At 42.9% G+C, this 15,593-nt stretch overlaps 1 long non-coding RNA gene across 1 annotated transcript in view; it reads left to right on the forward strand.

Moving 5' to 3' along the window:
* The window catches only part of LOC135561397 (uncharacterized), a 2,083-nt gene extending 1,082 nt beyond the window's left edge, over window positions 1-1,001 (forward strand). The window contains exon 3 of the long non-coding RNA XR_010459397.1: window positions 1-1,001. This exon is cut by the window's left edge and continues 179 nt beyond it. This is a non-coding gene — a long non-coding RNA (uncharacterized LOC135561397).
* The last annotated feature ends 14,592 nt before the right edge of the window (window positions 1,002-15,593 follow it).

Consider the following 15,593-nt stretch of genomic DNA (forward strand, 5'->3'; position numbering starts at 1 on the left):
AGTGGTGGTAATTTTGTTACAGCAGTCTCATATAAAGACATTAGCAGAACAGGGACAGATAGTGGATTTGGACACAATAACAAGTCATGGAATTTAGAGTACTATAGAGGTGGTTATTGGTTCAGACACAATAATGTTGTGACTAAAGTATCAGGCCCTCAGTCCTCCAGAGTAGGAGTGTACCTGGATCACAAGGCAGGTACTCTGTCCTTCTACAGTGTCTCTGACACAATGACCCTCCTCCACAGAGTCCAGACCACATTCACTCAGCCCCTCTATCCTGCGTTTGGGATTGGATATTTTCCATTTTTCTATGGTACTGCGGAGCTGGTTAAACTGTAAACTGATTTGTTATTAATTAAAATTCAATACAATGTTTTAATCTTGTACATTTCCATGAATCATGATGTCTGGTGTTGATGTATATTGGTTGTCATTCAGAACCATTGATATGTTTTCTCAGTTGGTTCTCTGTCTCTATGTAATTCTCCTCAGTATCATTGATCAGCTTGTTGGCTCGGTACAAATGATGTGTTCTCTGTCACCTGGAGCTGCATGGAAAATGGTCCAGGAACTAAAGGACAATTCAGGACTAGTCAGCCCAATAAAAGCTGGTATCACTTACTTTCTACTAAACTATATGGTCTGGTTTCCCAGACACAGATTAATCCTAGTCCTGGACTAAACAGTATGTTCAATGTAGATGTCCAGGAAACCGGCCCTAAATGTGTCATCTTTCATCCTCCCATACTGCTCAGTCCAGCAACATTAAACCTGTCCAGCAGGTGGTGCTGTTGACCAAACCAATAAAACCAGCAGATATCTTGACTTGCCTCTCAGTATATCAGTACTGTTCAGAATAGTACTTTAATATCATTGCAGATTGATGGTCTTTTTAATCCACTATCCAGAGTCAGGAACAGATGAAGTTAAGTCTGCTACTGTTCAGTGATTAAATATGATTTATGGTGATGGGAAATAATAAAAAACACTCAACTTCATCTAGTAATAGTTGTCCTTTGTTATTTATTCCAAGGTGTGTCTTTAACTTGTAAATGTATTGTGTGGAGGTGAGCTAGTGGTGTGGCTGATAGAATAGAATGAAAAGGGAGGAGGGGAGGAGTGAAGGGCTGTTCAAGAAACCAGATGAGGAAAAGGAAGATGTTCAGGGAAATTACTGTCTCTGTTCCAAATGGTTCCCTATTCCCTATGTAGTGCACTATAATGCTTCTGACCAGGTCTAAAGTAGTGTTCTACATAGGGAATAGGGTGTAGGTTTATTACAATATCATGCTTTAGTGTTTGGCACAAAAATATATTAGATCTCCACCCCCCCACTTCCTGTCTGTCATCCCCCAGTTCTGTTAAGCCTCATTCTAAATGGTCACTTTGTATTGATAGTCCATACAGGTCTTTACTATGGTTCTACATACAGTAACTGTATTGATAGTCCATACTGGTCTTTACTATGGTTCTACATACAGTACCTGTATTGATAGTCCATACTCTTCTTTACTATGGTTCTACATACAGTATCTGTATTGACAGTCCATACTGGTCTTTACTATGGTTCTACATTTACATTTTATATTACATTTAAGTCATTTAGCAGACGCTCTTATCCAGAGCGACTTACAAATTGGTGCGTTCACCTTATGACATCCAGTGGAACAGCCACTTTACAATAGTGCATCTAAATCTTTTAAGGGGGGGTGAGAAGGATTACTTTATCCTATCCTAGGTATTGCTTAAAGAGGTGGGGTTTCAGGTGTCTCCGGAAGGTGGTGATTGACTCCGCTGTCCTGGCGTCGTGAGGGAGTTTGTTCCACCATTGGGGGGCCAGAGCAGCGAAGTTTTGACTGGGCTGAGCGGGAACTGTACTTCCTCAGTGGTAGGGAGGCGAGCAGGCCAGAGGTGGATGAACGCAGTGCCCTTGTTTGGGTGTAGGGCCTGATCAGAGCCTGGAGGTACTGAGGTGCCGTTCCCCTCACAGCTCCGTAGGCAAGCACCATGGTCTTGTAGCGGATGCGAGCTTCAACTGGAAGCCAGTGGAGGGAGCGGAGGAGCGGGGTGACGTGAGAGAACTTGGGAAGGTTGAACACCAGACGGGCTGCGGCGTTCTGGATGAGTTGTAGGGTTTAATGGCACAGGCAGGGAGCCCAGCCAACAGCGAGTTGCAGTAATCCAGACGGGAGATGACAAGTGCCTGGATTAGGACCTGCGCCGCTTCCTGTGTGAGGCAGGGTCGTACTCTGCGGATGTTGTAGAGCATGAACCTACAGGAACGGGCCACCGCCTTGATGTTAGTTGAGAACGACAGGGTGTTGTCCAGGATCACGCCAAGGTTCTTAGCGCTCTGGGAGGAGGACACAATGGAGTTGTCAACCGTGATGGCGAGATCATGGAACGGGCAGTCCTTCCCCGGGAGGAAGAGCAGCTCCGTCTTGCCGAGGTTCAGCTTGAGGTGGTGATCCGTCATCCACACTGATATGTCTGCCAGACATGCAGAGATGCGATTCGCCACCTGGTCATCAGAAGGGGGAAAGGAGAAGATTAATTGTGTGTCGTCTGCATAGCAATGATAGGAGAGACCATGTGAGGTTATGACAGAGCCAAGTGGCTTGGTGTATAGCGAGAATAGGAGAGGGCCTAGAACAGAGCCCTGGGGACGCCAGTGGTGAGAGCGCGTGGTGAGGAGACAGATTCTCGCCACGCCACCTGGTAGGAGCGACCTGTCAGGTAGGACGCAATCCAAGCGTGGGCCGCCGGGAGATGCCCAACTCGGAGAGGGTGGAGAGGAGGATCTGATGGTTCACAGTATCGAAGGCAGCCGATAGGTCTAGAAGGATGAGAGCAGAGGAGAGAGAGTTAGCTTTAGCAGTGCGGAGCGCCTCCGTGATACAGAGAAGAGCAGTCTCAGTTGAATGACTAGTCTAGAAACCTGACTGATTTGGATCAAGAAGGTCATTCTGAGAGAGATAGCGGGAGAGCTGGCCAAGGACGGCACGTTCAAGAGTTTTGGAGAGAAAAGAAAGAAGGGATACTGGTCTGTAGTTGTTGACATCGGAGGGATCGAGTGTAGGTTTTTTCAGAAGGGGTGCAACTCTCGCTCTCTTGAAGACGGAAGGGACGTAGCCAGCGGTCAGGGATGAGTTGATGAGCGAGGTGAGGTAAGGGAGAAGGTCTCGCGGGCAGGTTGTTGGGCGGCCGGCCGTCACAAGACGCGAGATTTCATCTGGAGAGAGAGGGGAGAAAGAGGTCAGAGCACAGGGTAGGGCAGTGTGAGCAGAACCAGCGGTGTCGTTTGACTTAGCAAACGAGGATCGGATGTCGTCGACTTTCTTTTTCAAAATGGTTGACGAAGTCATCTGCAGAGAGGGAGGAGGGGAGGGGGAGGAGGATTCAGGAGGGAGGAGAAGGTGGCAAAGAGCTTCCTAGGGTTAGAGGCAGATGCTTGGAATTTAGAGTGGTAGAAAGTGGCTTTAGCAGCAGAGACAGAAGAGGAAAATGTAGAGAGGAGGGAGTGAAAGGATGCCAGGTCCGCAGGGAGGCGAGTTTTCCTCCATTTCCGCTCGGCTGCCCGGAGCCCTGTTCTGTGAGCTCGCAATGAGTCGTCGAGCCACGGAGCGGGAGGGGAGGACCGAGCCGGCCTGGAGGATAGGGGACATAGAGAGTCAAAGGATGCAGAAAGGGAGGAGAGGAGGGTTGAGGAGGCAGAATCAGGAGATAGGTTGGAGAAGGTTTGAGCAGAGAGAAGAGATGATAGGATGGAAGAGGAGAGAGTAGCGGGGGAGAGAGAGCGAAGGTTGGGACGGCACGATACCATCCGAGTAGGGGCAGTGTGGGAAGTGTTGGATGAGAGCGAGAGGGAAAAGGATACAAGGTAGTGGTCGGAGACTTGGAGGGGAGTTGCAATGAGGTTAGTGGAAGAACAGCATCTAGTAAAGATGAGGTCGAGCGTATTGCCTGCCTTGTGAGTAGGGGGAAGGTGAGAGGGTGAGGACAAAAGAGGAGAGGAGTGGAAAGAAGGAGGCAGAGAGGAATGAGTCAAAGGTAGACGTGGGGAGGTTAAAGTCGCCCAGAACTGTGAGAGGTGAGCCGTCCTCAGGAAAGGAGCTTATCAAGGCATCAAGCTCATTGATGAACTCTCCGAGGGAACCTGGAGGGCGATAAATGATAAGGATGTTAAGCTTGAAAGGGCTGGTAACTGTGACAGCATGGAATTCAAAGGAGGCGATAGACAGATGGGTAAGGGAGAAAGAGAGAATGACCACTTGGGAGAGATGAGGATCCCGGTGCCACCACCCCGCTGACCAGAAGCTCTCGGGGTGTGCGAGAACACGTGGGCGGACGAAGAGAGAGCAGTAGGAGTAGCAGTGTTATCTGTGGTGATCCATGTTTCCGTCAGTGCCAAGAAGTCGAGGGACTGGAGGGAGGCATAGGCTGAGATGAACTCTGCCTTGTTGGCCGCAGATCGGCAGTTCCAGAGGCTACCGGAGACCTGGAACTCCACGTGGTTCGTGCGCGCTGGGACCACCAGATTAGGTGGCCGCGGCCACGCGGTGTGGAGCGTTTGTATGGTCTGTGCAGAGAGGAGAGAACAGGGATAGACAGACACATAGTTGACAGGCTACAGAAGAGGCTACGCTAATGCAAAGGAGATTGGAATGACAAGTGGACTACACGTCTCGAATGTTCAGAAAGTTAAGCTTACGTAGCAAGAATCTTATTGACTAAAATGATTAAAATGATACAGTACTGCTGAAGTAGGCTAGCTGGCAGTGGCTGCGTTGTTGACACTACACTAATCAAGTCGTTCCGTTGAGTGTGATAGTTTCTACAGTGCTGCTATTCGGGGGCTAGCTGGCTAGCTAGCAGTGTTGATTACGTTACGTTGCGTTAAAAGAACGACAATAGCTGGCTAGCTAACCTAGAAAATCGCTTTAGACTACACAATTATCTTTGATACAAAGACGGCTATGTAGCTAGCTATGTAGCTAGCTACGATCAAACAAATCAAACCGTTGTACTGTAATGAAATGAAATGAAAATGTGATACTACCTGTGGAGCGAAGCGGAATGCGACCGGGTTGTTGAGTGAGGAAGTTCTATTCGGTAGACGTTGGCTAGCTGTTGGCTAGCTAACAGTGTCTCCTACGTTAAGGACGACAAATAGCTGGCTAGCTAACCTCGGTAAATTAAGATAATCACTCTAAGACTACACACTCTAAACTGCACAATTATCTTGGATACGAAGACAGCAAAGACAACTATGTAGCTAGCTAACACCACACTAATCAAGTCGTTCAGTTGAGTGTAATAGTTTTTACAGTGCTGCTATTCGGTAGACGGTGGACGTTAGCTAGCTGGCTAGCTGGCTAGCTGCTGGGCAGATAGCAGTGTAGACTACGTTAGGACGACGAAATACGAAAATTACGCAATTATCTTTGATACAAAGACGGCTATGTAGCTAGCTAAGAAGAAATTGCTAAGATTAGACAAATCAAACCGTTGTGCTATAGTGAAATGTAATGAAATGTATACTACCTGCGGACCGAAGTGCGAATGCGACCGCTCGCTCCAACCCGGAAGTAGTTACATACAGTACCTGTATTGATAGTCCATACTGGTCTTTACTATGGTTCTACATACAGTACCTGTATTGATAGTCCATACTGGTCTTTATTATGGTTCTACATACAGTACCTGTATTGATAGTCCATACTGGTCTTTATTATGGTTCTACATACAGTACCTGTATTGATAGTCCATGCTGGTCTTTACTATGGTTCTACATACAGTATCTGTATTGATGAGGGCCTCATAATCCGGCTGCACAAAGAAAGCCAGGGACTGCAGTGTGCTCCAGTCTCCAGCAGGGGGCAGTAAAACCCTATGGACCTGAAAGGGACTGCAGTGTGCTCCAGTCTCCAGCAGGGGGCAGTAAAACCCTATGGACCTGAATGGAACTGCAGTGTGCTCTAGTCTCCAGCAGGGGGCAGTAAAACCCTATGGACCTGAAAGGGACTGCAGTGTGCTCCAGTGTGAGGAGTAAAAATCAAAGGTGAATTAACTCCATTCTGTTGCTAAACGTTTTGCTACAGTGTTCTCTAACGAATAACAAAATACTTTGAGCATTTCCTTGAGTCCTCCAGGTGGGCGGGGTTTGTTTGTACTTTTAGGACTTTTCTATTGGTTCCATTACAACAAACTCAAACACTGCTTATTAAGTATTCAACATTATTCAACATTATTTCCACGTGCAATAAGCCTGTAACGTCTTGTATGATCTCATCAGGTAAAGGTGTGTCAAATGGAAGGGCAAGTCTCACCACTGAGAGGAAAACATCACTGGTCCACCTCTGCATCAGGTCAGCTATGTTGATCAGTACTGTCCCAGGGATGCTGGGAGCAGAGATGAACTCCCCTGACCTGGTACCACCTATGGAGTTGTCATTTTAATATCAGTTTAACCCCATTACTGCTTTAACACATAAACCATGTTAATAGAATGAAATGGATCCAGATTCCATTTATTCTACATTAGATTTACTGCCTGTGGAACAGGTGGTCTGAAATCAAGATGACTGCAGGTCTGAATCCCAAACCTTTCTATTGGGGTGAACCATCCCCTTAACATACAGTACCAGTCAAATGTTTGAACACACCTACTCATTCAAGGGTTTTTCTTTATTTTTACTATTTTCTACATTGTAGAACAATAGTGAAGACATCAAAACTATGAAATAACACATAGGGAATCATGTAGTAACCAAAACCGTGTTAAACAAATCAATTGGGGGCCAGGTCATCTGATGCAGCACTCCATCACTCTCCTTCTTGGTCAAATAGCCCTTACACAGCCTGGAGGTGTGTTGGATCATTGTCCTGCTGAAAAACAAATTATAGTCCCACTATGCACAAACCAGATGAGATGGCGTATCACTGCAGAATGCTGTGATAGATATGCTGGTTAAGTGTGCCTTGAATTCTAAATACATCATAGACAGTGTCACCATCACACCTCCTCCTCCATGCTTCACGGTGGGAACCACACATGCAGAGATCATCTGTTCACCTACTCTGCTTCTCACAAAGACATCACACCTCCTCCTCCATGCTTCATGGTGGGAAATACACATGCAGAGATCATCTGTTCACCTACTCTGCATCTCACAAAGACACGGCGGTTGGAACCAAAAGTCTTACATTTGGACTCATCAGACCAAAGGACAGATTTCCACCGGTCTAATGTCCATTGCTTGTGTTTCTTGGCCCAAGCAAGTGTTAAGGGAATTTTTATCTATAATGACTAATTATGTATACATTTCAATCAGGATGTACTAATCAGAACACTATTATGTTACTGTATATGTACTAATCAGAATACTATTATGTTACTGAATATGTACTAATCAGAATACTATTATGTTACTGTATATGTATGAATTTTCTTTCTTGAAAAAACAGGCCGGTATACACCCCAGACGGCAGGTACGGTGACTAGATCCAACGAACAATGCTTTTCCCAGTTGGCGGCAAGGTTAGTAGCCTATATTCTCGATTCTGGGGGGATTTGAGTTCTTTGATTGATGTTCTAAATTTTTTTGAATTCATCAATAATGGAAGCTTTGCTATTCCCACAGGGTTTTGTATGACCAACACACACTGGGTTTTGTATAACCGATATACACTGAGCTGGTTTGAAAATAACCTGTTGTAATGTGCACTACCGTAAATAAACTAAACTTAATCATGAGAGGCATATTCGCCCGAGATTAAGACGGGATATTAAATAGGTACTGGGGGATAGGACGGTGATCTTGTACAAATACTAGGCGTGGGGAGACAGGAAGGGAATGCTCAAGATAACTGGATTGGTCATTTGAATTGTGGCAGTATTGATCATCGTTCCGATTCAACAAATACTACTGAAATATCCAAATAAGGAGGAGAGGGAACCAAAATCTAAAGGAATGGGATAAAAGCCAAATCTATAGACAAGAGGTTCCATGCGAGAGGGAAGCCTAACAATTAGTGGCGTGAGATAACGATTATTAGCGTTCTTTAAAAGCCCTCTGACACAACCGGAAAATAAGATATTAACTAAGGATTTACAACCCCTGGGCTTATAGTTGTAAGGTAAGACCTAATATCTGATTCAACAGTCAAATAAGATGTTAACTAGGGATTTACGACCCCTGGGCTTATAGTTGTATAGGTAAGACCTAATATCTGATTCAACAGTCAAAGCTATTGATAAGATTTCCATAAAAGAGACACACACATAGTCAGACAGAAAAGTCACCTAAAGTTAAATGTAGGGAATAACGGAGAGATACGATAACCAGGATGTTATATTTTTATGAATCGACGGATATACGATAAATTTAAACAGAGAAAATGGGTTGTGGCATATAGAGGGAAAATGCGTGCATTATATCTTAGAGTCACTTTTCAAAAGTGGCTAAAAGTTCCAAATATTTTTTTTTAAAGGATCTAAATAAAGGATAGTCTGAAAAGATGCTACAGCTAACAACGGAATTGCTAGGTATTCAATGGGGCTATATAGTGCAACACTTTGGACTATAAAATAGGTAAGAATAGTTGAAATTGTAAAAAGTTGTGATTGTTTTCCCGAGTATTGATTTGTGTTTAGGTAACGCCAGTGAATTCGAACAAGAAGTTAACGTATTCTAAAAACATTATCTGTTATTACGGAGAACAGGTAAATGTCTTATCTTAAAGGAACAGTGCACATTTATCACAGTGGTTTGAGTGTATGACAATGTATAAAATATTTTGGGACGACAATTTGAAGATAGACTGAATGAGTTACATGAAACATCAAGGGATTTAAAATGAATGATGTGAAGGGATTATCATAATTATTAGGTTTCGTTGTTGTAGTAAACGTTTGGGTTAAGGGGATTTCCCTGTTCCCAGAGACAAGATATATTAAAGGGGTACACTCACATATGGATTATTAGGAGTTTTAATTAGACAAGTGAATAATGTATTGGGAATAGAGTCGTGATTAAAATACTAAGTCAAAGACGAGACAGTTACTTAGATCAAAATGAATTCTAAATAATAACGAAGAGACAATTACGATTTATGCCCATCGAAATGTTTTTATAAAATTAGCGAATTTAGAGATATTGTTTGGTGTTGTAAATTATAATTCAAGATTTGAACAGATGTGATAAATTAGGTTTGGTTTATCGACCCGTACTACTGTTGTTGCAGACAACCAACAATTATTATCAAAAACTGAAAAATTGGGCGTGCAAAATTATTCAGCCCCCTTAATTGTTAGGGACTGGCTCCCGCTGTGGGGATCAAATCAGTGGAAATTTCAAACTTTCATTAAAATACACATACAAGGTACTGAATTAAAGCTACACTCGTTGTGAATCTAGCTACCGAGTCAGATTTGTAAAATGCTTTTCGGCGAAAGCATGAGAAGCTATTATCTGATAGCATACACCCCCAAAGTACTGCAACGCTACTTAAAACGACAGATTTTGCGGTAGCCGGCGCTACCCAAAACGCAGAAATAAAATATAAAACATTCATTACCTTTGACGAGCCTCTTTCTTGGCACTCCTATATATCCCATAAACATCACAGTTGGGTCTTTTTCCCGAGGTTTTAACCTTAATTATAATGGGGTTTTAGTTTGGGGTTTAGAATTATTGTTTGAATCACTGAAGAGAAAGTGTTTCAGGATTCTGTTTTACATTATTAGCTGTGAAGTTTTTGAATTGGCTATTATGGATTTGATATTACAACAGAAAATAATTATATTTATCATTGAGAATAAATAGGGGTGATAAATAACTGTAGATAAGGTATTCCACACTATGCAACATATTTTAAATTAACGTTATTGTCAGATAGAATACTGAGGGTCCCTGAAGGAAAGAGCTTGTAACTGTAGGAAGGATTTTGATATGGTTAGCATTTGTTTAGGCTCTGTTTAACTATTAGGATGTTTTTTTAAATATTATTACATTTAACAGGAATATAGGACATCTGTGGTGATTTAGGATTATTGTAAGGATTAAGATTGATTAAGGAAATGTAAGGACTTTAGAGATTGCCACTTATAGACATGTCTTTTCTAAAATCAATGATTTTAGATAGTCAAATAGTGAGACGCTTAGTGGCATTTTGAGAGATAGGAGAGAAAGGAATTACTGTTTAAATCGGTAAATATATATATTTAAGAACATATATAAATAGCACAGATACTTCTTAAACTAGATAAGACACTTGACAGAGAATTGATACAGGATTGAGATGAATGGATGCCCAAGGGAGAATTGGGAGAATTGGATATACATGACAATGTCAGAAATTAAGAATAATTTACTAATCCTACCTAAGTCTTTATTTAGGGTATATAAGATTGTTACCTGGGCAGAGCCAGGTATCAAAAGGGGGGTGGGTAAGTTAGTGGCCTATTGGATAAGAAACTAATAATTAAAATTGTAAAAAAATTAGCTAACAAATAGACATAGAAGTTAAAGATATAATCAGATAAACATATGAGAAACTGTTTATTAACCAAGCCTGTATGTCCAGGATTTTATGCATTACAGGTGAACTACAGGTGAAGTCACTCAATCCAGTCCCCGAGGCTTGTTGGGGGGACCATACCAAGGACTCCTGGTGACAGCTAGCTGAAAGAGCTACCCGGATTCAAATCGCACGGCGGGAGGGTAAGACACAGGCGACCCAGTTGAACAATAAACAGTGTTCGAGAGGAGAACTGGAATTAACAGAATTCCGGGGGCCATCTCTCGAATGAAGTAATCCTCCCTGTCCTATCACCCCTGTTTTTGTTCATAGAAGTGAAGGTGTGTCTGGCTCTTGCTAGTGATGTGTTCTCAGGGAGAGGGTGGGGCTTCACATGGAAGCTGTTTGTCTGAGCTGTCTTATCGTGGGTGCCATATTCCTGATACAGCACGTCCTACCTGAGTATGCGGAGAGTGGTAATTTGACCCATGGTTTAGACGATGAGGATTTTGTTCCAAAACAAGCATAAGAGATCTCTAGATCTGGGTAGACAGGAAGTTAGAGTAGAGGTTGGGAAGGATCTCTCAATGGAGTTTTATGTAGACCAAATGGGGTCTCTAACTACATGGCAGTCTAGGACTCTGAGTCATTATGGTATATATCGGTGCAGGTTCCTATATTGATCGTGGACACAGGTCATAGCTCATTTGGAGAGAGAGGGCTATATGAATCCACTCACCCAGTATGGAAGGAGGTGGAGTATAGTGAAGGTGAGAGTTTTTTATTGTAATCCGGAGAGAGGGATGTATTGCATAAAGATACGCCTAACCCTTTAAATAGAAATGAAGGAGGATCTATGGTTGTGGTATGATGGATATGACCAGGTCTTGGTCGACACCCTAGTACGGTTCTGGGTAGAGGAGTTTAGGCCAGTATCGTAAAGCTGTTCACGAAATCAGGAATGCCAGATAATGACAGTTGCATTGACTTGCACGATTTATATGCACAGGTTCCTCCCTTTACAGTGACCGGAGGAGATTATTACCGTTTGGCCCGGTACAGAACTCTTGGGAAATGATGTCAGGGCGAGGTTTTACCGACAGATTGGACAGGATTATGCTCCCTTGTACATTTGGGAATGCCTTTCACACTCATTCAATACCGAGACATGAAGTTTAGCCAAATCGGGAAAAAGAGCTACTCCATCCGGGTCTCTTGATGACAAAGTCTACATTGATAACATCGGGGTTCCACGGGGGGGTGCCAGATGAGTTCAAAGCAAGAAATCAGATCCTAGCAGGATTAGAGTTAAGCACTTCCGGGTGGTCTACTCTCAATAAGAACGTGGACTGGATTAATTATATTTATTATAATCAACAGCGCTTTAACAATTATACCAGAGATGCTATTAACCTGTTAGTCCTATAGGGGCAGTATTTCATTTTTGGATAAAAAGACGTGCCCGTTTTAAGCGCAATATTTTGTCACGAAAAGATGCTCGAATAGGCTTGGAATTGATAGCTTTGGAAAGAAGACAGTCTTACGTTTCCAGAAATGCAAAGATTTTCACTGTGAGTCCCTTAGAACAAATGTTTCGGGCAAAACCAAGATGTATGACCGACCAGGAAATGCACAGGATTTCTGAGGCTACGTTTTCCATGATCGCCTTATATGGCTGTGAATGCGACAGGAATGAACGGACTCTTTCTCTTGTTTCCCCAAGGTCTCTGCAGCATTGTGACGTATTTGTAGGCATATCATTGGAAGATTGACCATAAGAGACTACATTTACCAGGTGTCCCGCTAGGTGTCTGCGTGGCAATTGGTGCGCAAAAGTCAGGTCCCCGTATTTTTCCATTCAAATCTCAGAACAAACCAGGCTACAAGGAAGGTGCTTTCAATGGAGAGAAATATGACAAACCACCTTCAGGATTGATTCAAACAACGTTTTCCATGTTTCAGTCGATATTATGGAGTTAATTCGGAAAAAAGTTCGACATGTAGGTGACTGAATTTTCGGTTAGTTTCGGTAGCCATATGCATAGTAACAAAAGGGAACGATGTGTCCTACACAAGAATCTTTCAGGAAAAACTGGACATCTGCTATGTAACTGAGAGTCTCCTCATTGAAACATCTGAAGTTCTTCAAAGGTAAATTATTTTATTTGATTCCTTGGCTGGTTTTTGTGAATATGTTGCGTGCTAAATGCTAACGCTAAGCTAGCTATCACCACTCTTACACAAATTAGTGATTTTCTCTGGTTCTAAAGCATATTTTGAAAATCTGAGACGACAGGATTGTTAAGAAAAGGATAAGCTTGAGAACAGGCATATTTATATCGTTTCATTTGCGATTTTTAAAAATCGCTAACGTTGCGTTATGCTAATGAGCTTGAGGCTGTAGTAACGATACCGCATGCGGGATGGGGCGGACTAAGAGGTTAAAGGTTTTGCAGAACAGACTGAAGCAACCAGCCTGATGGCTTGGCAGAATAGAATTGCATTAGATAGGTTATTGGCTGAAAAGGGAGAAGTATGCGTGATTATCGGGACCATGTTTGTGCTTACATCCCAAATAACACAGCTCCGGACGAATCAGTGCCGAAGCCTCAGCTGGTTTGACCACCCTGGCTCACGGTTTGGCAGAAAACTCTGGGGTGGATACTTCTCTGACTAATTGGTTTGATCGTATGTTTGGAAAATGGGAAAAAATATTATGATCACTGTGTTATGGGCTGCATTCACCTGTGTGACTTTTTTAGTTTTATGGGGCTGTTGTCTATTTCCCTGTGTATGAGGCCTTATTTCCAGGACTCTGGAGAAATCGATGGTGAGGTACCAGTGGATTCCAGGTTCTGACCCGTGGAGTGCTGAATGCATGTCTACAGAACAAGTGGACGAATCTGGATCCTTCATTTGCGGGGAATTTATGTTTGAGGAGACCTTTTTTGATGTTTAGGGAGGCTAGGTTGTATCCTGTTTCAATATTAGACAGTTTTTTTTATGAAGATTGTAACGAAAATCCTGATAAGAAGAGTTATGATTCTGATGTAGGCCTGAGAAACAGTGAATGCAAGTAGTGGGTTATGTTTAGGAGATGTTTTGATGACAAGAAATATCTCTAATAAAAATAGAAATAGGCTTTTTAACCCTTTCACACGTACCATCACACGGGTGTGATCGTTCTACAGTGGTCCCTGAAGCGTACGATCACACCCGTGTGTTTAGAACACTCGTTTAGAATGTTCCTTTAGAACGGCAGTTTCGAATGACGCAACAATCAGCGTTTGAGCTGGCCACACTTTTTTCAGAAACTATTTACACAAACACAGTCCTTACAAAGTTATGTCCAGAATGTCAGCAGTTTATTTTTGGATGCATTGTTCAGATATTCACAGAAGTAAATATAGCATAAAACAATCATCCTAACCGGAAAATGTAGGCTACATTTGTCCTAGCGCTGACGAAAGATTGACCCAACACAAGCAGTCATATTTTCTAACTCTCGGCTGACGTAAACTACAATATGAATGAGCTAATAGCAATTACTATATATAATTAATCACATCACGGGTGAGCTCACCATTGATCGAAATAACTAGGTAAAACACTTCATAGAAATCGAAAGTAATCCGACGATTAGTTTCAGCGTGCAGCCATGCATTTTTTCCTCACAGAAACCGAAGATAATAAGAGAAGACGAGATGAGTTTGGTCTGTTTGTAGTATGCATGTTGAAGGGGTGTGTCATCTACCGTCGTTCACATCCCACCATTAACTTCCGGAAGTCCTCAAAAAATTTGTGAACTCTTACTCACCTCATTTTGTTGTAACATCTTTGGTCAAACAGACGTGAATCCCAGAATGCATTGTATGTCAACAAACATGGCTACACAGCTGGAATTAGCTTAGCTCATCATAATCAGTACAACCTTCAAAAAAAGTATTTTACACACAATATGTGCCCATTACAATCTGTGCAAGAATCGGAATGCATGAGTTGTCACCTAGAATTGAAAACACGTGAATAAAATCGTAAATACACAAATAATTACCACACAAAACATTTTCTGATAGTGATTTATTGATACAAGTGGCGCGTGCCGGCAGTCAACCACGTAACCTCCCACTCTGCGCCATTCAGTGTTGTTGTTTATGTATGTAGCTAGTGAGCTAAACTGTAGCATTTAACAATGTCTTTCAAAAGGAGACAACTCACAAATGTGGAAATTCTGGAGATTTTTTTAAATTCTGACAATGAGTCTGAGTATGAAAGTCAGGAATCAGATTCTGACAGTGACAGTGAGGAGCTGCCCCTCAACCTTGTAGCCATTGAGAACCCTGAATCTAAATTTCCCTTGTCAACTGAGGAAGTACCAGGTCCCTTTGAAGATGCTGGTGGTGATGGAGGCAGGCCGACAGTGGATGAAGTACAGGAGTTCTGTGGTAGCTGGAAGGCCACCAGTCATTTCACCCCACCTGGCCCTGCTGTCTGCTTTGACGAGTCCCAGTCTGGAGTGCAACGCCCCTTGCCATTTCCAACTGAGGCAGAGTGCTTCAAGTTGTTTCTCACAGAGGAGCTGGTGGGAGAGATAGTTGAGGAGACCAATCGCTATGCCTTAGAGCTACAGGAGAAGAGAGAGCCAGGAGTGAGGGGGAAACTCGCTAAATGGGTGACAACCACAATTAGTGAAATGTATACCTTCCTGGTGACAGTCCTTCTCATGGGAATAGTAAAGAAGAACTCCCTAAGAGAATACTGGAGCACAGATCCTATGTTTGCAACTCCCTTCTTTGCCTCCCTCTTTTCCCAAGATCGCTTCCTAGTTCTTCTGCGATGCCTGCATTTTGTCAACAATGCTACTGCCATCCTAAGTGACCCGTTATACAAAATAAGAAATGTTCTTATCAGCCTGACATCAGCATTTGGTCGGGTCTTTGTGCCATACAAGGACCTATGCATTGATGAGTCCCTGATGTTATGGAAAGGTAGGCTGGCGTTCCGTCAATATATTCCCTCCAAAAGGCACAGGTTTGGAGTCAAGTTCTTTGTCATGTGCGACGGAAGAC

The sequence above is a fragment of the Oncorhynchus nerka genome, linkage group LG17, assembly GCF_034236695.1.
Source record: "Oncorhynchus nerka isolate Pitt River linkage group LG17, Oner_Uvic_2.0, whole genome shotgun sequence".
Taxonomy (NCBI): domain Eukaryota; kingdom Metazoa; phylum Chordata; class Actinopteri; order Salmoniformes; family Salmonidae; genus Oncorhynchus; species Oncorhynchus nerka.